The sequence below is a fragment of the Chionomys nivalis genome, chromosome 5 (genome assembly GCF_950005125.1).
Source record: "Chionomys nivalis chromosome 5, mChiNiv1.1, whole genome shotgun sequence".
NCBI lineage: Eukaryota > Metazoa > Chordata > Mammalia > Rodentia > Cricetidae > Chionomys > Chionomys nivalis.
Window position 1 is genome coordinate 7013426 of NC_080090.1, and position 25009 is coordinate 7038434.

Here is a 25009-nt window from a genome sequence, read left to right on the forward strand (position 1 = left end):
AGGTAAAATGAAAGACAAAAGAGGAACGCATGCTTGCTTTTGCAGCGGCTGCGGCGGCGACGGAGGCAGGAGCAGCAGGATTTAAAGGGAAAAAAAGAAATCACACGCACATACATACATCTATACACACCCAGAGGCGTCGATTATGCAAACGCAGTAATGCCATCAAATCCTGACAGTGCCGGGGAAAAATTTTTTTCAAAAAAAAAATAGAGAGATATATTTATTTTATTTTTTTTAAAAGAGGGAGCCAAGCGCATGCAAAGAGAAACGTGCACATACCACGCAACCACCCGAGGAGAACCTGGCAGCCTGTCTCCTCTTCTGCCAAGTTATCATTAAGAAAACAGGGAAGGCATCATGACGTCCTGGGTCACAGGGAGTGCGGACCGACGCTACCAAGAGCGAAGGGAGGCGCCTGGGCGCTCCGGCTAGCCGCGGGCGCAGCTCGGCCCCTCGCCGCCCGGCTGGGTGAGTGCTGCGCCGCTTGGGACGCGGACCCCGGGGCCCACGCAGGGCCGCCGCGCGCGGGGACACAGCCTGGGGCCGGGCCCTGGCCGCCCGCCGGCCGCCCGCCACCCCCTCGCCCCGCCGAGGTCGCGGGAGCCCAGCTCAAGGAGGCGTGTGTGAGATGTGCGATGTCCCTGCATGGGGGGTTTGTAGACTTTCCTAAGCCAAAGCAACCGGGGCTGCCACGGCTGCTTTGAGAAAAAAAATTAAAAAAAAAAAAATCCCCGAGGACTCACCCGATTAACCTGCTGCAGTTCTGACCCTGCCAAAGGTAACTGCCCCATCCTTAACCAGCTGCGTCTGGAGACAGACATTTGCATCTCTGTTTGCAGTCCGGCTTGGAATCCGTATTGCTACCCCTTCCCCCTTCACTTGCCTAGAGTCTCTTGAAGGAAAAAAAAAAGAAAAAGAAAAAAGAAAAAAAAAAGAAAAGAAAAGAAAAATAAAAAGGACACCCTCTCTCAATAACACACGCATAAGTAGTGCCCGCCTCTTGTCGACTTGCCTGGCCCAGACTGCAAAACTGTCAGGTGTGTGCTGGAGACACGGATAAATCTGAATTGCTGTTAGGTTCCTTCTTTCAACACCCCTCCCATCCCCCCTTCCTGGTTCCAGACTTTCAGGGCTTGGTAAAGTGGCAAAGACCTAAGGCAGAGTTAGGGCTCGGGGACTGGGAGGGGATAGGGCCAAGGGGACATGGGGCAGGGGTCGCTGTGGGTGAACAGGGTGCAGGAGTTGGAGGGTGTAGCCCTCCGGCAGTGCTGCTGTTACGGTGCTTCTTGTCCCTCCTGTCCTCTGGCTTTTCCCTCCTCCCCAGGCTTTCCAACGCTTTCACCTTCCCCAGGGAGGAAGTCACCGAAGTTGTCTGGAGGTCACTGGACTAAGTATTTCAGACTGCTTATCGTTCCCTGCCACCTTTTGATTCTCTCAGAGCAGTAGAGCCCAGTTCGCCTCCACCGCTCCCCACCCCTCTTTGGGTGAAAGGAGACCCAAGGCTCCCCCACTCTCCTCTTCCCTTTCAGCAGGGAACTTTCTCCTTGAGACAACTCCTCCTCCATCCAGAATCTTAACAAGCGATTCTGGAACTGCCTGGAACCCCATCCCCCACCCTAACCCCCCCACCCCCGCCCCACCTCTAAACCTCTTGCAAGCCTAGGCGATGAGGGATGACCCTATGTGTTTATTAACTGTGTTGCTTTGTTGGGCCGATTCTGAGTTGCCACATGGGCCTATGACCTCCTGCCACTTTCAAACAACCCTGCCCAGCAATTGAAGATGTGAAGACCCTTAGCCCCTGAAGTATGTTTCAGAGTAGCTGAATGGGTTCGACTAGTTTTGAAGAGAAACTCATTTGTTTCCCACACTGCTCAAAGACCAAATACAGGAGGGTGTTTGGAAAACACCCAAGTTCAGAAACACCCAAGTTTAGGGGGGTGAGGGGGAGTCAGAAGTGTCTGAAGAAAGATTGCCAGAAAGTCCTGCACAGTGTCTTCAGCCTGGCTTTGTTTGTTTGTTTTTGTTTCCTGTCCAGTAGATTTGGTGTTAACTGAGTTAACCAACCTGAGAAACAGTTCTGCCTCTGGGACAAGGAGAGGGAAGTTTGAAGGCCTCTCAGCTCTGAGCTGGGGGTTGGCAGAGGCTTGGAAGAGCGGGTGCTGGAGCTGGGGGAGGTGACATGACCTTGAAAGGGAAGCTTCCTTGCTTTGAGGAAGCCGGCCGGCTGTGGGGAAGCAGGCCTCCAGGATCTTTCAAACATTGATTTGCCTGCTATCTGTGCCTTCATTATTTTGTCCTAAAGCAATTCTCCTAACTCTTTAAACCTGCATTACATCGTATTCAATGTGTATCTGTTGTGAATGGCATCGCATTGCACATTAAATTGTCCGTTGACTGTAGTGATGAGGATGTCTCCTTCCCTTTAGTAAATCAAAAGCAGTTAAGCCTTCTTGTATGATATGTACTGAAACCTTCTGATAGTCTTTGCTCAACAGAATAGACTAGATCCATCGATAAGGTTTTCATGTGTGTGTGTGTGCGCGCGTGCGGACACGCTCACGTGAAGCTCAATTTATTCTGTGCCATTTTTTCCAGAAATTAAAAGGTTACCAGAGAGTGCCATGTTCCGTCTCAAACTGAGCCCCACTTATTACCACAACAGTATTTCAAATTAAGTGGTCTTCAAGATCTTTCATCTTTCATTTTGAGTTCCAAATTTGACTCAGCGTGAGTGTGGCAGCCCAGCAAGATAAGGGCTAACTGACTAAACCTTGCAGACCACGGAAAAGCTGTCAGGAGCATGTTACGGAAAACAGTTTTGAATATTCTCCTTTCTGGGATCTCATTCTCAACTGTAGTGAGAATTTTGGCAAGAGCCTGCCAGGAGTAATGGGCTTATGTTTGGGAGTGATCTTCCTTCATGGCTTGTTTTTCCTGCTTCTCTACTAGGTACCTTAGTGGAACCCTCAAAGCAAACTTTTGTGTGGTCCCTTGACACTTCCTAACAGAAGTATCCTTGGGTTCATCTACCAAGGAAAGAGAATGATTTAGAAGAGTCTTCTTATGTTTACAGAGGTGGCGAGCAATGAGCTTTATTTACTTACTTATTGACTTTGATGTCTTGTGTACGTCACTCTGTTCATTGCAAGCAGACTCATATTTGAGGAGGTCAAAGTTGTCTTTGGAGGTTGTTGACTGGTGACGTCAGTCTCAATGAGACCTGGCAGAGCGGGTCATCCTGGTGAGAGGATTTTATGAAACAAAGCAGAAAATTGGTGTTTGTTTGGAAATTGTTGGAAAACTGTCGGGATAGAAAGCTTTTGAGGGAAAGCCACATTGATGAAGAAGAACACGGAAGAGGTAGGCACTTTTGAATTATAGATGGACTATGTAATGGTCAACCACAAGATAAAATTTTTACACAGTATTTTTATGGCTTAAATTGGCTGCAGTGTAAACCAAGCTTACTACTCTATTAAGTCATTATACTCTTCAATTATTTAACATTTCTGGCCAAGCTATCTTCTGTGGTCTTTTTTGTACACATCAGGAATGATATGTACGGTGGTAATTGCTTGTTGTTAGTGTGAGGGCTTTGCTTTGGAACAAGGTTTAATTTTAACTTCTCGGGACGCACACTAGGAAGAATGTGCAGGGGAAGGGACTGCGATGGAAATAGCCCGAGCGCCATGAAACAGGATAGCTACAGCATTGAAATGGGCCTAATACAAATCCGAGTTAGCCGCACTAAGAAGCCCTGACAGTTTCCGCCTCTCAGGTACCTACAAGGACTATATCTCTATTTAAATGCAGACCTTCCATTTTCTCCAGGGGGCACTTGGCAAATCTTTCCATCGAAGCACGGGTAGGAGAAAAGCAACTGAAAATTTCTCCAGGAACAATAGCATCTGTCATTTTGAGATAATGATTACTAAGAATCACAATATTGTGATTCTTTTAAAAAAATCATTTAAGATTATCTTCCTAAAGTAAAAAAAAAAAACATACTGAGGTTTTCTGTGCAAAAGAGACATTGTCTCTTAGGACTTCCTTATCAATGGTTACAGTTGTGAAGTTACAGGGCCTCACAATTCAGGTTTTAGGTTACCATGGCCAGTCCTGTAGAGTAACTGGGTCTTTAGACTCAGAGGAAGGAAGTAGCCATGTGTCCACAGGCTTTCAGACCAAAGTTAGGGGTAGGGTACTGTAGGAGACGTTAAGAAAGCATCCCACCACCACTATCACCACCAACCACCACTGTCCCTTGCCTTTTGGTGGTTCTGGGGCAGAGATCCTGTAGACCAGGCAAGAACTCTACCACTAAATTACTTCCCTGACCCAAGGATATTTCGCCAAATGGTCAGCTTTCATTTACTTCTGTCCAGCTCATCATTGTATAGAGTTTGGAATCAGTGGTCCAAGACTTAGAAACCCCAAGGGTCTTCTTTGAAGGGATAATTGTAAGAGATCTCCCAGACGTTTGACATAGGTTGTTGACACACACATCTAATGGTTCTGATCCCTCAAGTTCAGTGTATTAGGAAAACATCTCTTTATAAAACTCTCTGAGTGAGCATTCCAGTTGTTTCTGGTCTGATAAAAGTTCAAGGATGAAGCTCCAGAGCTCTGAATGCTTAGATCAGGGACTTTTTTTTTTCTTGGAGGTTTGATACCCTTCAGTGTGCTACCCTGGTTGCAAAATTTCCAGCTCAGATGACTCCCAACTGTACAGACCAGGCCTTGGATCGTCCCTCGGACATGGGTACCACACACCCCTGACAGTGAGTGACACCTGAGGGTAACTGAGTGAGTGATGCTGAGGGTGGTACCGCAGCATCGCGTGCAGTTTTTACTTGTCTGCTCAGATTCCGATGATGAAAGACCCTTTGCCCATTATACTATGTAGTAATAGCAATTACTACAAACCAAGGGATGGAGTCTTAGAAATTTCCAGGATACTGGAGATTGAACTCGGAGTTGCATTATTTATTTATTTATTTATTTATTTATTTATTTATTTATTTATTTATTTATTTTTTGGCTTATCTGCTCAGGTAAATAACCTTGACCAAACTCTGTAAAGAATGCTAAATGATGATTTACTTGTCTTATTTCTCTGTAAATTGTAAGTAACAGACAAATTGTTTTATTTCCTTAGAAAATATGAGTTTCTAACAACGATTTTTGATTGTTTTGAATACAGGCTCAGAATGCCAATATTATATGAGCAAAGTGAAATGTTTGTATCTCCAGCTTCATAGATATTTAAGAGGCTGTGTAGGCTATGTTTCAAAATATACGCTTCCCATCTAAATTTGATCTCACTCTTAGATATATTCAATTAATAAGGCTGATGTTATAACCATGGTAATTTATATCCACAAATGCCTATTTTATTAACACAATTGTAGACTGGGAAGCAAATTTCCATATCTGTTAAATACTAACAAGAAAAATAACTAACATTTGTCTGGCGAGTGATAGTTTATAACTATACATCCCATAGCCCGCACTTAGGAAGATTATTTATTGCCTATCTTAAGAAGGCAATCACTTTTTACAAGGTAGACGTTATATGGAAATAGATTCTTTACTTGCCTCTTTGCCTCCCTTTCTTTTTAGTCTCTTCTCTTTTTTTTTCTCCTTCCCTTCCCACTTACCAATGTAAAACTCCTTTTCAGGGACATAGCATGTATAATCACTCAGCATATATGTGTCTTGAGAAGGGAGCAGGGGCAAGCAGTCTCCACAGCTGGGGAATATATCCTCGGCTCACCAGCGTTCTTGAGGAAAATGTTAGGTTGCAGAAATCATTTCATGCCCTGTATGTTTCCCGACATAAATCAGGAAGACTGTTAGCAAGTTATAGCCCTTCTTAGAGACTGCGGCTCTCGTGCCACTGTAAACACAGCCTATATATATTTCCAAGTTGTTGTGTGTGGAGAGAAATCCAAAGTCGCCAGTGTAAATGAGCGCTCCCTTCCGCTGCGAGGAGTTCATCTTCAGTTTAGTGCGCACATGTGCTTTCGGAAGGTTGCAGAATTAGCACGTACCTCTGATGGTCCTTCAAGCCAATCACCATCAGAGTCAGAAACCTGCTTTTTAACAGATAATGTAGAGATGGCAGGATGCTGGTTGTCGTGAAAGGTCATTAGCAGTGATGGGAAGCAGTTATCTGTAGAATTTGGTACCAGTTCATCAGAGAACAATGGTGGACCTTTTGATCTCTGCGGCCCAACCAATGGGAGTAGACTAGATGGCCTCCAGTGTACTCTTCCTTTGATTCTTCCTTAAGTGATTAAGATGAATAACAAGTCAATCAACAGATGCTCCGACTTACTCTTGTTCTAGAGGCTATTTCCTTATGTGTGATCCTATACCCAGGGTATAAACAACAGTGTGCAGGGTATAAACAACAGTGTGCAGGGTATAAACAACAGTGTGCAGGGTATAAACAACAGTGTGCAGGGTATAAACAACAGTGTGCAGGGTATAAACAACAGTGTGCAGGGTATAAACAACAGTGTGCAGGGTATAAACAACAGTGTGCAGGGTATAAACAACAGTGTGCAGGGTATAAACAACAGTGTGCAGGGTATAAACAACAGTATGCAGGGTATAAACAACAGTGTGCAAGGTATGTTACAGGACTCAAGTTCATTGGCTTGGAATGCACACCTTAAGGGATTTAGACATTCAGGTTTGAATGCAGGTGTTTTCTTTGTATACCATCTATTGGTTGTCCTAACAGACCTTTTCTTTCTGCAAAAAAATCAGGCTTATATTGCCCATTTCCTAGGCCAGATCATAATAACGGGTGTGACCTGTTTGAGTGAAATATTGTGACACCTCAAATGTGAAAATAGTTGTTCTGTTGGGATACGAGTGATACACATGGCAGATTGTGGAGCTGAGCAGTGTTCTTCAGTGTGCGGACACGCGAGGATTGAACTTGAAGACGTTGCACTTGAATCTGAAGTTAAATGGGTAGATAGGAACTCTTGCAGAGTGGCTGGAAAGGGGTTAGGAGATATTTCTAGGACTTTTGGAGACTAACAATAAAATAGGAGGCTTCAATTTCCCCTGAAACAGTGAAACAGTACTATTACTAAGCATATGACCTGCTATAAGATATTTTTGACATTGAAATTCATTAAAAATATGAGTGAGTAAAAATGAAGAAAGATATTTACTCAGTGAAGTCATAAGCCAAGATATAAGACAAGAAAAGCTAAGGCAATTCCAGTTAGAAGAGTTGTGTGTGTGTGTGTGTGTAAGTTCATGTGTGTGTTTGTGTGTGTTAACATTGCCTGGCCTATTTTAACCGAGCTGTGGGATGTAAGCTCAGGCTTATAATCACAGCACTTGGGAGGTTGAAGCTGGAGGGTCGCCTTAAGTTCCAGGGCTCTCGAGTGGCACCATGTCTAAAACAAGACGACAACAAAACCAGATAAAAATACACAAACAAAATCCACCAAAGAACCAAAGAAACGAAGGCAGTTAGCCACTCCGGGTCTTCCCTTGAGGGGATTACCCTGTGGATATTGTGGAAAAGGCTTGGAATGAGGTCTCCAGCTCTCATTTTAGAATTGCTGCTGGGCCATCCACTAATTTGTATGTAATTTGGGGAAATTATTAGTTTCCTGAACCTTTATCATTTGTGTAACTAATCAAATGTAACTAACCAAATCATCATTTCTCAAGATGGCTGTGGACCGTTGAGTGAGAATTGTTGGGCCAACCTCTTCTTCTCTGACCAGGTCTTACCATTTGGGTCGATCATTTGGAAGTAGAGCCTCTTTTGTCCATGCTTTCCTGACTTTCTGTGGAGCAAGGCAGACGCGAGGAAGCAGGAAGTAACACAGAAATGGGCCCCTGAAGGTGGCAGGCAGTCCATAGGCATGGTGATCCTAAAAGACACAGTGCCAAGACATTGGCAGCTTTTAAGCTTTTCTTACCGCCCCCCCTCCCGAGAGGGTCACTTCTTGTCTACATAAACAAGTAAATGACTTTGAAAACAAAACCAATATATTTAGCAATTGTTTTGTTTGTTTCAAACATTGCCTGTCATTTGTACGTTTTTCTGTAGCATTGATATTAATCTAAAATGTAGGCATTTTTTGTGAAGGCTACAGGAATTGTTGTTTGGTGACAAATGCTTATATATAGTGCTATAAATCGCATCTGAAAACATATGTCTTCATGGGTAAAAGATTAGAAGTAATGAATGGAAGATATCAGTTGACTCCAAGTGGAGGTGTGGTACGTGTATCTTTTAGGGATATTTTTATGAATGATTCACCGATAAAAGCCTGGCCAATTTTGCCATTATAAATGAACTGTATTCCAGAGCATGTGGTGAAAGACTACGTCAAGTGTTGCTCAAGAAAAGGCTGTTTGTACGACAACGCATGTACAAACGCGGAATGGGAGAACTATGTTTGGATTCTATCTGAAACCCAGATGTCCTTAGCTCATGCCCCAAATAATGATAGGCAGGATTCTACACTCTGTGATCTGTTAAGCCTGGAAACTCAGTCAAACTAGAAATCAAAGATGCCATGAGATCAAATTTGTGCTTACAAGTCAATTTCTATTCACCTTTGTCAAAATCATGAGGTCCTTAGCCAGCGGTAGATGTGCGCTAAACAAGAGGAAAACACAATCCCGGGAGATTAATGATGAGTTAGTGCCATGAACTTGGATAGACATATGATTATTTTTGAGGTGCAGCTGACCTCCACACTAGCATGAGCTGAATGCTGTCCCTGAAATTGGTCATTTAGTACAGTCAGCCCAGCCCAGCTCAGATTTCTTTCCAATTTAGAGAAATGTACTGTACATGACATATCTATTCCATTATGATAGGTCAGTTAGCAAAATACAGTATAATTTTAAGAGATGCTTTAAGGCGTCCACGCTGCCTTTAAGGAAGTACAATAATTGTTAAGGTAATGGGGTAGAGAGTACAGGTCCTTGGTCCCATCCCTAGCACTATAAACAAACAACAACAAAATCCAGGCACAGTACAAGAAAGAATTGCACAAAATAGGACCAATTCATACAGATCCCTTAAGGAGTGCTTGTGCTCACCAGAGAGCCTCATTGACATTCAGGCTTCAGTTTACTGGCTGTGTCCTATTGAAGCTGTCCTTTTCCCATTTATGAATTAGCCATAGTTTCATCTAGCTCGTAAAATTGTTGGGAGGATCAAATGAGAGGAAGGGTTTCCTTTAGTTTCTTGTTTGTTTTTGTTGTGTTTGTGCTGGAGAAGGACCCAGGGCATGACATACACCAGGGCCTCTGCTCTACCAGCAAGCTGCCTCTCCAGTCCCGAGACAGACGCTTTGGAAATAAACCCTCTTGTGTATCCAGCAGGGCCTGCAAAGGTTATGGGAAGGGAGGACGAGACTGAACTCTTGGGCTCTTGTGTTTTGAGGGAAGGTCCTGTGTTGTGATTGACTTTGTGCCCACAGTATCTGGCACCATGCCTGACTGTTAACAGAGCCTCAGTAAATGTTTGTGACCGTGTGAGTGCCAGGCTCTGAGGTCCGTCCCCAACATATGTTAGCCTTTAAATTCTCACAAAAATCTTAAATGGTGGCGAGGCTGCATCCCTTCCGCAGATGAGAAAAACAGAAATATGGATGTTCTGGGCAACTGTTTATCTTGGGTGGGTAGAGTGGTAGAATCAGGGTAGATGTAAAACCAGGCGTCCCAGTTGGCTCCATTTATGGAATGGGGTGACTTTCACATGGGAGGGAGCGCACCGTTACTGTTCCTAGAATGCAGTGTGTGGCCCACATGCAAAGTGAAGGCTTCACATAGTTCTTCATTTTCTGAGGCTGCTCCTGGGCCAGGCCTCAGACAAGGAGGGCAAAAGTGCTCCTACCTTCTTGTAACATTTCCAACAGCCTCTGTGAAGAGGCCAGTTGTGGTCTCTGTCCTGTGAAGTAAGGTGTACAGTATTGAAAACCACCTTTCCATAGGCCTCTGTGGAATTTCCTCACAGGGGCTGGAGAGAAGGGCGAGGTAGCATGGACCTCACAGATGATGGGGTGTTCAGACAGTGACTAGACTGAGTTGGCTATTAGCGACTGCCTCCCCCCATCATGGTCCCCATCACTGCCTCTTATGATCCTTTTACTTTTGCTCAGTGAAGGCCAAGGGGATGGCTCAGTGAGTAAAAGCTCCTGCCACCAAGCCAGATGACCTGAGTCCTTGGAACACACGTGATGAGAGGAGGGAATTGACCTCTGACCTCTATACCCCCCCCCCCAGAAATAAATAAGGCTATAATAAGATAGGAGCAGCTTTCATTCAGGGAGAGAATGAAGTCTCAGTGCTTCTTCTCTTCCATATTAAGGCTGATAATTGAGAATGTGGTTTCCATACTGGAGGGTAGCACCCATATTCTTTCTTATTGATCTGCTCTGGGTACCCCTTGTCTCTTAGGATAGTGAGCTCACTCGGAGCTCTGTTCTGCAGTCACTTCCAGTTTGTCTTAGTGACACAGTTGTTCCCCCTCCCCCCATCAATTGTCACAGTCTATATTTGGGAACGAAAGGACTAAATTCTTCATTATTCTTATCTCAGATTGTTTCTTAGGAACATCATGGGAGTCCCAAACAAAATGGGTGGAGAAAAAAAAACAACATAGGATCTGGGAAGGTAACTCAGGCAGTCAAGTTGCCTGCTGTGTGAGCATCAGGACCTGGGTTCGATTCCCAGTGCACTTGTACAAAGCCAGAGTAGTACCACATGACTGCAGTCTCTGCCCTAGGGAGGCAAAGAGGAGGATTCTGGAGGCTCCTGTGGCCAGTCACTCTAGCCAATCAGGGAGCCCCAAGTTCAGTAAAAGACCTTGTCTCAAGAAATAAGGTAGAGAATGATTGAGGAAGACATAGGATATCTATCTCTGGCCTCTACACATACATGCACATACCCATATAAACACATACTATAGAGCACATATAAACACATACTATAGAGCACATATAAACACATACTATAGAGCACATATAAACACATACTATAAAGCACATATAAACACATACTATAAAGCACATCATATAAACACATACACAGAAGTACAAACTGGATTAACTGCTCTCCGTTAGCCTATAGGACACGGTGGGTGAGGGCAGCCAAGGTAGAAGCCGTGTTTAAGTTAAGTGCAGGGAGTGCCCTGTTCTGGTGTTATGTCCAGCGGGTGCTAGCCTTTGGTTAGCTGGGTGCTGAGCTGAGACACGGAGATGAGACCTGGCAGTGGAGAGACTCTTTCCACACGCCTCCCTGACCTGTGCTGGAGTCCGCTGGGGTGAATTGTGTGAAGTTGTCAAAGGTTGGTCTGCTCTCCAGCACTTGGCACGGGCTCCTCTGAAATGTGATACCATTGGTTTTCAGTAAAAGGTTCCTTTCTGCAGGGCTGCAAACACAGCCCAGCTGCTCCCCTGTCCACACAGCCCCGGAGCAGACGGAGCAGCACCTTCCCAGCTGCCTCTTGAACCCGAGCCTCTCCCAGATCCCCTCTCCACACAGGAAGTTTCCTTCTCCGTTGTCAGATTTAGCACCACGCTCCTGTCATCAGATCCGAGCAGGCTCCCTGCTGCACAGTAGAGGCTTTTGCTTAAGACATTTGTCCTTGAAACTGCACCAAACTCTTGGAAGAGCCCAGAACGTGTAAGTATGTATGATTTAGGCAGTACTAGGACAAGGCAACGCTGCAGTCAACCATTATACAATATCCGATTAGCAGGACAGGAGGGATTTTTCCGACCTTATGTTACATTCAGTTTCAATTCGTTCTGAGGCAACAGATCAATTGTAGCCTCTGATCCAGTGACTTTGCAGTAGACGGGGTTGTAATATCTTAGCTTTAGCTCTTTGCCCTTCTCATTTAGCATATAGATGTGACTCGTGGACCAATTATTGTGGGCATTAAACTGTACAACTTCACAATTTTTATTAGGGCTGATAGTTGTGGGTCTTGTCCATCTCGAGAAACAAGTTAGCTTTGGCGGGGGGGGGTGATGCTTTTAAAGAATTAACTCCATAAATTCGTGCACAATGGAATGAGCTTGTATATTGCTTGCTCTCCATAAACTGTACTAGTTGCACTTATAATTTACTCATCGCGTATGCCTCTGAGGTTCAATTTTAATTGAATCCTACTCGGTGCTTGTCTGGTGTTTGACGGTCATGTATGCATCTGTTTAATTTACTTTGCTGCGATTGCAGTCTGGTTAAACCCGTGTTTTGATTCTAAGGGCTACCAGGTGAAAGAAACGCTCGTGGCTGGTGGGGGGGGGGGCGGGGGTGCGTGTCTTTGTTTGTCAAGGGTGGTCGTATTACCTTTGGAAGCTTTTTAGGCCCCCAACCTGACTGGCTGTCAGAAGACCACAGACCAAACCCTGCCAGGCTCTGAGGCGAATCTCAGCTTGTCCACTTTTGGAACTCTAGTCTGTAAAAGCTGGTGGCCCCTTTCTATCAATTTTTAATCTGCAGCTATACTTACGTGTATAAGATTAATTTCTCTCAGATTAGCCTGATTGATAGCTGAGTTGTGGTTACTTAAGAGCCTGTTCCCTGGAACCCACAGCCCAGATGCATTCCACTTAACTAGTGAATGTTCAAACGGGTAACCATGGAGTCAGCCACCACTAACTGGCCGTGCAGTGGCTTGTTGTAAACAATACAAATGAGCCGGGAGAGCAGGAGCAACCAGACATGAAATGATTTTAATAGAAATTACGGTAAAAGGTCATGTGATTTGGTATCCGCTTCTGTTCAGTTTTAAAGGGAAAGTCTGTCTTTTCTCCCCCCCCCACCCATCGCCAGTTCTAACTCACTAGAGTAGGTAGCTCCTTAAACCTGACAGGCCCCTCTCTGGGCTTCCATGGAGAAAGGTGGCCTGTGTGTTGTGGGCCAAGTGTGGGGACTTGTGGATTTTCAGTGGTAAGTGCCTTTATTTTAGAAAAAAGCAAATAAAAAGGAGGGCTGACTATTTAGGGGGGTTCTTTATGGAAGGTCATCCTTACTGCACCTCACACGTTCTCTAGACCAGATGTAACAGGGCCACAGGGCCTTCCATTCTTTCCCCTCTAAGTGGTATATCTGTCTTTTTGCTTCTTCCTCGTTCTCTGGATTAATCTGTAACCTTGATCTTTCTGGCAAAAAAATGTTATTTGCTTTCAAATCAACTTTTGCAGGGTTGTAATGAGCACATGGAGGCTAGGGGGAGGGTGAGTGGTGGGTATAATCTCTGGTTTTGGTTTTGTGTGTTTGTTTTTAATGCCCCCAGACCTTTATCTGGATTCAAAGGGCCAGGTCTCATAATGACATTTGCATCTCTCTGGAAGGGATGGTGAGTGTATCAAAAGTGATGGTCTTCATAAAGCTGATTTCAACTAAAACAAAAAACAAAAAACAACAACAAAAAAAAAAAACAGAAAACTGAGCAGACCACGCGTAGTTTGGTGAACTCTGTCCAGCTGTGCCTGTAATTAGAGACAAACAAAGAAATCTGGTCCACAACTTGGTGGGGCTGAGAGTGTCTCAGAAGCGCAGCTATGCCCTTGTTCAGGTTTGGAAGAGGACCTTGTCACACACAGTCTGGAGGAATGAGGATGCTGTCAGCCTCAAACTTGCCTGGACACTTTAAGCTAAGGCCTCAGCCAGGCATATTTGTCTTAAAGAGAAAGAGAGCTGGATATATCCCCTCCTGGGTGGCATATGATCACTTAACCTGGGACCCAGAAATAATGCCTCCTTTTAGTGGATAGATTCTGCTGACTAGCTACATACTAGGACACCCTTTGAGGCCATGCTGAGTTGCATAGACGTCAGGTGTGTATTGTCCCACTCGCATCACTGAGGTGGAACCATGGAAGTTGTGAGCTGGGAGCTCAAGGGGAGACAAAAGCATGAGCCTCTCCATCTCCTCTCAAGACCTGGAAATGCGACATGCTAACGTGGTACTTATGTTTACAAGAGGTGGTTGGTTTTAAAATCAGTGTTTTAAATATGCTGGAGTGCCTCCGCCAAACTTAGGCCAGCAAGCTCTTTGGAACATCCTGGGTGAGGATGCAGGGTTAGCGTTTGCTTGATCCTTTCAAACCAGCTGTGCTTCTTAAAGGTGATAAAGCTCGGGTAACTGATGTGTGTCTGGGGAGGGGCTATTTAGGCACGTGGTGAGAATATCATACCAGAGAGAGGTTTGGGGTAATTATAATGAAAATACAGTTCCTAATGTTTCCTCACCTTGACTGCCTCAGCTGAAGGGCACAACTAAAAGAGCCGTCCACTGGTCCTTAGAGGAGTCACAATCTGTGGAGATGTGTGCCGGAGCCTTTGCTTTGGGCCGAACAATCGTAAGATTTTGTAGAATCCAACATCATCTCTCTGACCTTTGTATCCTCATGAATAGATGGAGGGCATGAAGGCATGCCAGTGATGGTTGAGCGGGTGAGGGGGTAATGCGGAGAAAACTGTCAGCACCGTATCCGGCACAGTATATGCTCAATAAACTGTTGCGAGTTTCATTGTTTATTTTGGTTGAAGAAAAAACTGCATAGTTAAGTAGAGTCCTGCTGTGTGCTGGACAGGGAAGGACAGCATGTACGGCTCAACCTGCCCCTGCAGTCATGCATCCTCACTTGGGAGACTGCAAGTCGGTATGTTGTATCGTGTAGGATTTTGCACAACTTTTTATTGAAAAGCCTGAGATGGTATCTTACACGCTTTTTGCTTTCATGCAAAATTATTTGAGGGGACTTATTGAGTTTTTCAAATTTTCTTATCGCAGATTAGGACTGATGATACTGTGAGTGTTGAGACACTGTATAGAATCCTGTTGCCCGAGGTGAAGGAAAGAGGACATTTAAACCTGACATCTAATTGCATGTATGGTGCTGCTGCTGGAGTGGAGGGAACATGTACGCAGTAATGATAAATAAAACAACATTTAGAAAGCAGTAATTACCCTAACCCTGAGAGTTTCAAACTCAGGGCTTCTTAGCTGGCCACCAAGGTTGTTTGTGTTAAAACCCAGCAGCAGCAGGTCTGTCTGCAGAGGGCTTCCACCACCAAGGAGACAGTTCTTGAAATGCTGTTTATCTCTCTTTTGACCTTTGTCCTTGTAGCACAAAGGTCCTATTCCTTTGGTCCTCTCACCCCACCCCTTCCAGGTCCCCTTCTTTTTTCCCTTCCATTTTACTAGCCTTCCACTTTCCTTTCCTGCACTCTCTGTTCTCTCTGTTGCATCGCGTTGCCTTTTTCTGTATGAATCACAGACCCCAGGAACAGAGGGATGGGAGTCCCGCATCCCGCAGCCTTTTGATGCCAGCTCTGGTTTTATAAATGGAAACTTTTAGAGGAGTCAGAAAAAAAAATCTGTTTTTCTTTTCTCCTACTGTTGAACTGGAGAGTCACATCTGAGGTGACCTGCAGACCCCAGGGAAGCCTGCTCAGGAACTATTTGTTGACTCATTGATTAGACACCATGGAGAGAGGGGGCGTCAAGTACGGAGATCCCTTCAGTAGTGAAGGCTTTGAAAGCCCACACTGCAGTGTGCAGTGGGATGGCTTCTGTATGACCTTCCAACGACTAATCTCCTCTAAGAACTGAACCAAAGCAGTTAAGGGATTTTTGTCAGATGGATTTTCGTCTACAGTTGGGTTTTTGGCAGTTTCATTTAGAAAGCAATACGTTCTCCATGAAAATATGAATTTCTTGTCTCTCCCCCCCCTCCCCAGAAAGGAATGAAAACAGATTGCCAGCAGAGATCTCTAGAGAGGAGCTCTTGTTTACCCTTGGCACTATTTAGGCCGAGACAGCTGTGGGTGGATGTGTTTCTCACACTTCCCAGCCAGCCTTCCCCTTAACTTCCCTTGCCTGATGGCCTGGCCACCAAGCGAAACCCGCACAGTGAACCCTTTCTAGGATCTCTTCGGGTTAGAATGGAGATGATAGCGATCTGTTTTCCAGAAATCACAAACACACAAGGCAGGCACTGGAAGTGCTTCACTGGCTTCATTGTACAGGCTGTTCAAGGTCAGAAGATTTGTGAGTGTCATGTCAGGGTAGACGTTCAGAGGTCTTGTTCCTGTAGGCACATTTCTGAGAGCCCTGCCATATAATGTAGCAGGCTACAGATGGAGAGCTATTATACGAAGAATTAAAAGCCACCCCATCTAGAAAATGGTGAGTCTCTCAAAGTGACTACAGGCAAGAATTAGGAAAATCTAGGTTAAATTGTAATGCAGTACTCTCCACAACCCTGTGACCTTGAAAAAGACAGTTTGCCAATCAGGGCTGTGGCCTCCTTTGCTAGAGACTGAGCTAGAAGCAGCTGTAATGCCTACATAGTAGGTTTGTTTTGAAGATTAAGCTAAATTTCCTATGGTAAATGATTAATCCTTTACCTGCTGTGAAAGGTAGCAGCGAATTTTAATTGTCAGTCTTTCCCTTTCTGAGATTGATGGTGGAGTTGCCTGTGGTAGAAATATCAAACAAAGATTGTAAGTGTGCATCTAGAATGGGGGAGGGTCAACCCTTTCCAACATTTCCTTGAATTATAGCACATAGAGAAAACATATGTGAGGAACTGCTCATTACTTAGCACAGAGTCACCCATGACAGTGACGATAATGGTGATGATGACAAAAATGTTGCTATTGATGGGTGATGCCCAGGGCTCCAGGAAGATCTTACGACCTGAGTTTGGATGCACTGGTTTCTTCTTTATGCAAGGAAAGGAATCGGAATGTTGGTGAATTTAAATTGGTGAAATTAGAATGTTGGAGTCACTTAAATAGGAAGGATGTAATAAACAGACTCCGGTATTTTATTGTTGATAACTGATCTTGAAGGTGCCATCCTCCATGATCTTCATGATACCTTCCAACATAGCTCTGGAACTAGACTTCATGTGAAGGGTCTGGGATGAGGTAGGTGATCGACTGAACCTCTCTGTTTCTTTTCTTTTCCATTTCATAATGCTAGCTGCTGTAGAGGACTGTGGTGAGAACCAAGCTAATGGGTGGAGAGTCCAAGAAGAGTGTCTGACTCACGTTGAGTGCTCAGTGAATATTAATAACAACTAGATGGATCTTTTGTTTTTCTAGTTTTTGTTGTTGTTGGTTTTGTTTTGTTTTGTTTTAAACATGGTTTTGTGGAGCAGTGTCTTACCTTGTGATTCTCCTCCCAGTTTTCTGTTCTTCAGATTATCCATGGTAGTACAAATATAGAAACTGACTTTTAGCTGTAAGAGCCAATATAAATCATGGCTCTTCTTTACTGTGCCATTTAAAAAACGTTGTGCCATGTGCTATGCGTGGTATCTAATTGATCCAGTTCGCTCATTATTCTTATGTGATAGATATTTTCGTACAAATGAGAACAGGGAGCTGCGAAGAGATGTTGGCCCTTGCTCATCTTCAGCTAATGAATGATGGGGCTGGGCTGGGAGTTTGTTGCCTTCCTAGTATGTATATTCATTCTTTCACAACAGTATATAGCACCATTTTCTTTTTCTTCAGAAAAAGTAGAGAGTTGATTTTCTAGAATAAAAAAAAATGAGATGTAAGAGGAAGAGATAGGGCGAAAGGAAGAGAGAGACAGACTCATTTCATATTTAGGCAGTTGAGGCAGCCCTTTCGTATGGAAAAGTAGATAGTCTAGGGTCATTATCTTTTAACCCATTTTAAACATTATTTAATCAAAAGCAGACTGGCTATAAAATGATGGCTTTGAGACTGGCACTATGACAATTTAATCTTCAGGTCTGGGACAGTTTTCTGTATTGTAAGAGTTTCATGAGAAAGTAACAGTAGACACAAAAAGAGGAAGAAGAGCTGGTATATCAGCATGAGGGAACATAGTAGAACCATCTCCACACATGTTAATCCTGGTGGAAGAAAGGAGGGAGGAGAGCCTAAAGTCCAGTTATGCTCTTGACGCTTGAGCAAAGATTATATTAATATCCATAGAGAAAACTAAGCATTCAGTGTGATCTGATCCTTTTCACTTAAAAGTACCCCTTCCCTTTAAATTAATATTAAATGATCTTCTGAGCTATACAAGTCACGTTTCTTTTTCAATACTTCACATTGGGAAACTGAGTCACCTGATTTCCTTTGCAGGCAGGAAAGCTGTTCTCTAGATTCTGATGCCCCAGAGAAAGCCTCTTTTCTCTTCTGAGTGTCGCGAATGTGATGACATTGACTCATAGAAACTGGAGGACGCGTGATAGAGGAGAGCCACAGACACCCAGGTCTTTAGCGAGGGTCTTCCTGACCTAGAATGTAGCTGACAAGGCCATCGCCATGTCTTTGAGGAGTGATGGAGGCTATGGTTCCTATTGTTTTCGAGAACACAGGCTGGGTGCTGGATTGAGTCCTGTGCCATCTTGTGCCTCAGCATCCTGGGGCCCAGCGGGTGCTGTGGTATTCTTCCCCAGATGGCCACCCGTGGCTCTTGTGATGTGGGGCTGGCACTCTCTTTGTGGAGCAGATGGGGTTTCCTTGCAAGTGGCCCTTCCTGCTCTGCATGCTCACTTGGAAGACATAGGCTGCAGTAAGTGCAGGGGCCCAAAAACAACAGCGTGCCAAACTTTTGTTTGTGATTTGTCAGAAATGGAATGCGATCCAAGGTAGACTGTAAAGAGAGGACCGAGAAATCCTCATCATCCTCAAGGTCACCGTCAAGGTTAGACTGCTAAAGACAGTTCAAATGCTAGAGAATTAAGGCCACACTTGAAGGCTCAGAGCCCTTTTTGGGGAAAATGGAGGAATGACCACCCCCAGCCCCAGTTTTCAGTGTTTTTGCATGACGGAGGTGGAGAGAAGGAATGAAGAGGCAAGCCATGACTGTTTGCCTTTCCTTTACAAGGCCACAGAACCATATGACTGTCCTGTGTAGAACAGTCTGAGTGGATGCTTGTTGAGTCAATAATTGCTTTTGTATGACTTCAAGTAAAATAATATATGAGATGACTCCCTGTTATTCTAAATATAAATACTCTTCTAATAATACATGGTATTTGTGTTGCGAATGTTTTGAAGTCACAAATTATCATTTTCCTTTTTACAGCTGAGTTGTTAGCATTGCATGATGAAGTGGCTTGTTCAGAATGAGTCTCTTAAAAAATAAACATATTGGAAACTGGGTCTCCTAAGTATCTAGATTCAGGTTGACTGTATCTCACAGAATCTCCAACCTGGAAGAGGCTCAGTAAAAAGTAGGAGTGGTGATTGCGTATGAAGAAGACTGAGAAGGCCCCAGAGAAATGTGGGCAGAAGACACTCTCAAGGTCATTGTGTCCTGAGCGTGTTAGCCAAGACTGCAGGGTGGCACCAATTCACACTTTATCCCCCATTGAAAAGGAAAACATGAGAGAGATGGGTCAGTGGTTCAGAGTGCTTGCTGAGTGGACTGGAGTTCTGTTCCGAGTCTCCACGTTAGGGGATCACAGCTGACGGTGACTCCAGCTCCATAGAATCTGACACCTTCTTTTGACTCCTGGGGCCCCCGTACTCACGTTCACAGACCTATATGTACACATGTGTATATACACAAAACCGAGGAAATAAATCTTAAAACGAAAGAAAAGTCAGTGTGGGGTGGGAGGAGAGGAGGGCAGGAGAGGGAGGCAGGGAAGGGTCAGTGCCCTGTGAAGGACTTCCCATGATGCTGATCTCCTCTTCTGTCAGTTCCCAGTTCGGTTCTGTTTCTATCGTTTCCCAGTATCATGAGGTCACACAGTAGAGCAGAGACATAATCTATTCTCACATGGACTCAGGCCACTCAAAGCAAGAGAGAAAGGACTTTGTGCTTATCAGCTTAAGTCTCATGTTATCTAGTTCTGGGCCCACCTGCTTTCCCATGCAATAGAGTAGCCCTGTCATTATGTCATCTTAAAGAGAAGGACCAAGGAAGTGTTAGATGGTGCAAGCTCCCAACCCAATACCTTTAATTTAAAAAATAATTCACCGACTCTGTACTTAGTTGACATATGGGTATCCATTTACTATTTGTTTTGATTTGGAATATAGCTTTATTAGTCACTTGGCTATCAGAAGGTGGAATGAATGTGTGCTTTTTCTCCTGTGAACATCGATAACTATCAAGTAAATAACATCCCAATACAGCTATGTGTATTTTAGGATGGATTTCTTGACCCAGCTTAATGCTAAGACCATGACAAAGAAATTATGTCTTTTGATAATGGCTCTGAAATCTCCGAGTTGATCTCCTGTAGTCAGCATTTGACTACAGATTCCCGTAGAAAGTTCACTCCCGCTATCGAAAGGCTTCAAAAGGTCTGTGTATTACTGGCAGATGGAACAAGCCGGTGTCACGTGAATGTCAACTCGTTACCTTCGAGCCATCATTAACTAGTAGCAGCTACCACAAAATCTTTTAACATCTTAGAATGTCAGACTATGATTTAGGATATACAAGGCAACAATATTCGGTTAAAGCTCATGGGCAAAGTGAGTCGCTTTTATGCTCTGGAGTTGCTGTGTTTTTCTCCTCGCCAGATTTCTAAGTAATCTAATTTTAGGAAAGTTTCACTTTAATACTCCTCAGAATTGGAGGAGAATATTGTGTACACCTATTTGGCTTGTTCCATGGACACAGAACATGGCAAAGATAACAGATAAAAGATCAATTCTTATGTATCTCAGAGTTCTAAGCCTTTGAGGCTGTATTATGGAAACTTTGTAATTATTGTGGGTAATCTTGCAGAAAATTAAATGTTGAGTTTGCATATATGGAGAAGTTTGGACTATTTTGCGCACCATAGCTTGTTAGAGCTAAACATCTCATTGACCCTGCCAGGGTCTGGGTTTCACTTACTGCTAGTAAAATGCTATTTGTGGTATAAGTCAAATCTGGTGCAGGGTGACTATCTTATGCCTGAGGCATGATTTAGAGGCCTTACTTGCTTGTTCAAAAATGAATTTTGACCAGTAGTTCTAAGCTTGTGATAATTTTCCCTCAAGGGACATTTGACAGTTACTTGACAATTTGGATTGTTATGGTTGGATAGAAGATTTTTTTTGTTAGTATCTAGTGAGTGAAACCCCAGGGATTCCAAAAACACCATGCAATAAATAGGCAGCACCCCAAACGACAGGAACACTGATGAGTTATCAATCCTCAAATATCCACAGTGTCAAGACCAAGAGGCCTCGCTTTAAACGCATGCAGAACACAAAGGCCAGGAGGAAGTGGGTAGCTAGAATAACTTGTAGATTGGTAAGATGGTTGGCACTGACATTATGACTTCTCCCCATAAGCCACAGAAGAGCCATGGAAACTTCTGTAAACTGCAAACAAGACACACACTTGCTCTGCAAATGTTGACATCGCATTATGTGTCTCGTGGCTTACAGAGCCTCCTACTGCGGCAGTCACAATTTATTTGGCTTCAGATTCTAGAGAACTTACTGAATGGAGCAGACACTGTTCAAAGTCTCTGCGCTTATGTCCATTCATCTACGCCTCAGAGCAACTTCACAGTGGAGGTACAATGGCTGTACCCTCCAATCCCGGAGCCTGCGGGACTATAATGAGCTCCTGGCAGAAAGCATAAGGAATGGGGCAGTGAAGGCAGAATATCTGGAAATAGGGAGGATTTGTTTTCCTAAATGCTCCTGGTTGCTCAAGCTTTTATTCTATGGAGCTATTACTTACTGTAGGACTGTTTGGGACATAAGGGTTCCTGTCACAAAGTAGACTTATGTTTGGTTCTAGAGAGAGGCTGGGGAAAGCTTAAGTAAGTAACGTGCCGTGGTCCAGGCCTGCACAGAACCCCATGCCTGTCTGTCTTTTTTCTCTTATGATCACTATTGACTGAACAAGTTTTTAGACAGTATGTAAACCACACAGGGTGAGTATCCTTCGCAGCCCAGCCTTGTAAACATGAGATGTCCCTTTACACCTGTGACTGTCCCTTTCAAACTGGCTGTGCCCTGAATCTCATTCTTAGTTTGCAGAAGGGAGATAGAGGTTTCCTCTTAAAATATCACCATAGGGGTGAGTTCAATCCCACTTAAGTTTGAAATAAAAATAAAATAAAATTTCTTGAAGCAGGCCTCTTGGGGTTTTCTTCGAGTATAGATTTAACAATGGGATTCCCTCCTCGAAATGCCACACGGGAAGTCATATTCCCTGTGGAGCCTCTAGAAACTGAGCTCTGCTGAGTTCCCACCTACTAGGGAATCAGGAGTCTAGGGGATTGGGTTTGTCATGGCTAGATATTTTTCCTTTGCCAAACTGGTCCTTTTGTATTAAACCTAAGTTGCCATCAAAACCCAGAAAGGACAACATCACAAATCACTAGAAATACACCAACATTCTGAGGAGTGCAATTTATGGGCACTAATGGATACCCTGGGTGATTTATCTTTCTAGTAGCTGTTCAGACACCTCCACCTTTTTCTTCACATAAAAGGACTCTGCTTGAAGATTAGTGAGTCCCCAGCCCCAGCCCTAGTCCCTGAGATGGGGCAGATGGAGTTCCCATATTGTTTTCATGGCAGGATAAAGGGCTGTGGGGATAGCTCAGTTGGTAAAGTGTGGGTTTCCTAAGCATGAGGACCTCAGTTCAGTCACCAGGACCTACATAGAAAAGCCCAGCATGGTAGCCTGCGCTTGTAATCTCTGCCCTAGGAAAGTGAAGACAGGAGACTTCCCAAGGATCAGCTAGCCTACCCAGCTAACTGTGACCCCCCCAGTTAAGAGAAATCATCTTTCAAAGACCAAAGACGTGTGTGCATCAATCCTGCTGTCTCTCTCCCCCTCTCTCCCTCCCTCCCTCCCTCCCTCCCTCCCTCCCTCCCTCCCTCCCTCTCTCTCTCTCTCTCTCTGTGTGTGTGTGTGTGTGTGTGAACACATGTAAGTGTGCAAGCATGCACAGCATCGATGCTGTAAGACTTGCTGGAGCAAATGTGCTGAGTCTGGCATAAATGGGGTAGGCACGAGAGTTGGGTAGAGAAGTCAAGATCCAGTGGTTAAATGGATACCCATTTGTTTATTCCCTGAAGGGCTCTGTTGGTAAAGGCTGACCCCCTTGGATGAAGTGGCTTGACATTGCTCAGCCTCAGTTCCTATGGCTGTCTATAACTTATGTTTCAGAGATTGAATGATATAAAATACACAAAGAAGAGAGAAGGTTTAGTGGTTGCTTCTGGGGTCACACACACACACACACACACACACACACACACTGTTGGTCTTCTGGGGAACCTGATTTATGCATCCTCTTTCTATAAAACACTGCCTGAGAACTCCAAACTTGGAATTCCTTGGCACTTGTTAAAATGCATAGTGTATGGGGGCACTCAGCAGGTAAAGTGCTTGCTGGACAAGCGTGAAGACCTGAGTTTGGGTTCCCAGATGTGGTGGTGCGTATCTGTGACCTCCGTCTGGGGGACAGGCTGAAATGAGTGGATCCCAGTGGATTGCTGGTTAAGACATTCCAGTCCAAAGGCCACTCCAGTCAGAGAACCCCCACTCAAAAAATAGAGGAAGATGTTCAGTTATGACCTCTGGCCTCCACATAAATTGTCATGGGTACACACAAGTGCATACACAACACACAGATATGCGAAATGCAGAAAAACCAAAGGCTGGGCCATCGTTTTGGAAAGAGCCCCAGTCGTTTGAGCTTTTATGCATGCCTAAGTTTGAGACCTGTAGCAGGCTTTCTTGGGAGACTATCTTTGAACGGCCAGCCCACAAATAATGGTGCAGAGACTTATTAATCAGGAAAGCTTGGCCTCTAGCTTAGGCTTGTTCCTAACTAGCTTTTTTAACTTAAATTAATTCATTTATTTTAACCTACATCCCATTGTAATCTATATTCCATTGCGTGACCCATTACCTCATCTCTACATACTGTCTATGCTGCTTCCTCCGGGTTTGGCAGCTCCACCCTTTTTCTTCCAGGAGTCCCCTCTGTCCCTGGAAGTTCTACTTAACCTCTTTCTAGCTATTTATGACACCAATCACAGCGATATATTTTCACACAGTCTACAAATATCCCAGAACAGGATCCCCCACTTTTGTACCCCTTGGTGCTCGTTTTTTGCAGTCATATATCTGAGTCTAGAGTCTCTTCGTTCTCCTTCTGGAAGGTTCTTCTGACCCCACTGGAGACTGAATCTGAGCCTGTTAGCTTGCTCTCCCTGTTTCCAAGCGGTGTTTTTTATGGTGGGCCCCACATGGTCGGGCAACATAAATGATGTGATAATGAGAATGGACCAAAGGTCACAGGATTGCTAGCATGTGTGAGAAGATCGTAGGCTTAGCCTACCAGGCGAGGGAAAGGTTAGTACGCCGACTGTAGGCACACTTCAAAGCATGTAGCCGGTTTGCTGCGCTAACTTAATTATCTGTGCTATTGATATCTTTGAAGAGCATATCTATACCGTGGATACGGTTACTTCACAGCGGGAGATCGCAGGAGGTGGCTTGCTCCCTTGCCAACTTCCTAAAATGCTTTTCAGAGTCATCTGGGTTGCATAGTCCTCTCTTGGATTAAATGTAAAAATAACCCCGAACAGCATATCCACCCTCTTTTCCCTGTCTGCTGAAACAGCAATCTCCTCTGCTTTTTCTAGAACCCATTAAAGAAGGAAGAGGAGAAGAGGGGGTAACAGCATCCAAAAGCCCCAAAGCCCCACATCAGATATTCTTGCTCCCAGACTGATCCACAGATAGACCTCAACAGAGGCAGAAAATAGGGTAGTGGCATTGGTGCCCACCACCGCTCCTTTTTGATTACAGGTTGATGAAGTGGTGTGAACTTTATCCGTATTTTTATTGTTCTTCCTTTTCTTTCTGGCCGTATTAGATTTATTGACATCTCCACCAGAAACCTGCAAGGGAAAGAAATACAACCCAAACCAGGTGATGTTTTCATTTCTGAGCCATAAAAGTGTTTGATGTTAAGAAACACTTGAAGCTATACACCGAAGGGAGGGATTTGTC

At 44.3% G+C, this 25009-nt stretch overlaps 1 protein-coding gene across 2 annotated transcripts in view; it reads left to right on the top strand.

The window, feature by feature from the left end:
• Nucleotides 1-341: 341 nt before the first annotated feature.
• Nucleotides 342-25009, top strand: part of Esrrg (estrogen related receptor gamma) — a 559413-nt gene continuing 534745 nt past the window's right edge. Inside the window, exon 1 of one of the 2 annotated variants that reach the window (XM_057769722.1) lies at nucleotides 342-471. The gene's annotated coding sequence lies outside the window, so the exon portion shown is untranslated. Of the gene's footprint in view, nucleotides 472-667; nucleotides 782-25009 lie in introns of those variants that run through there. The other variant, XM_057769723.1, reaches the window with a different exon arrangement.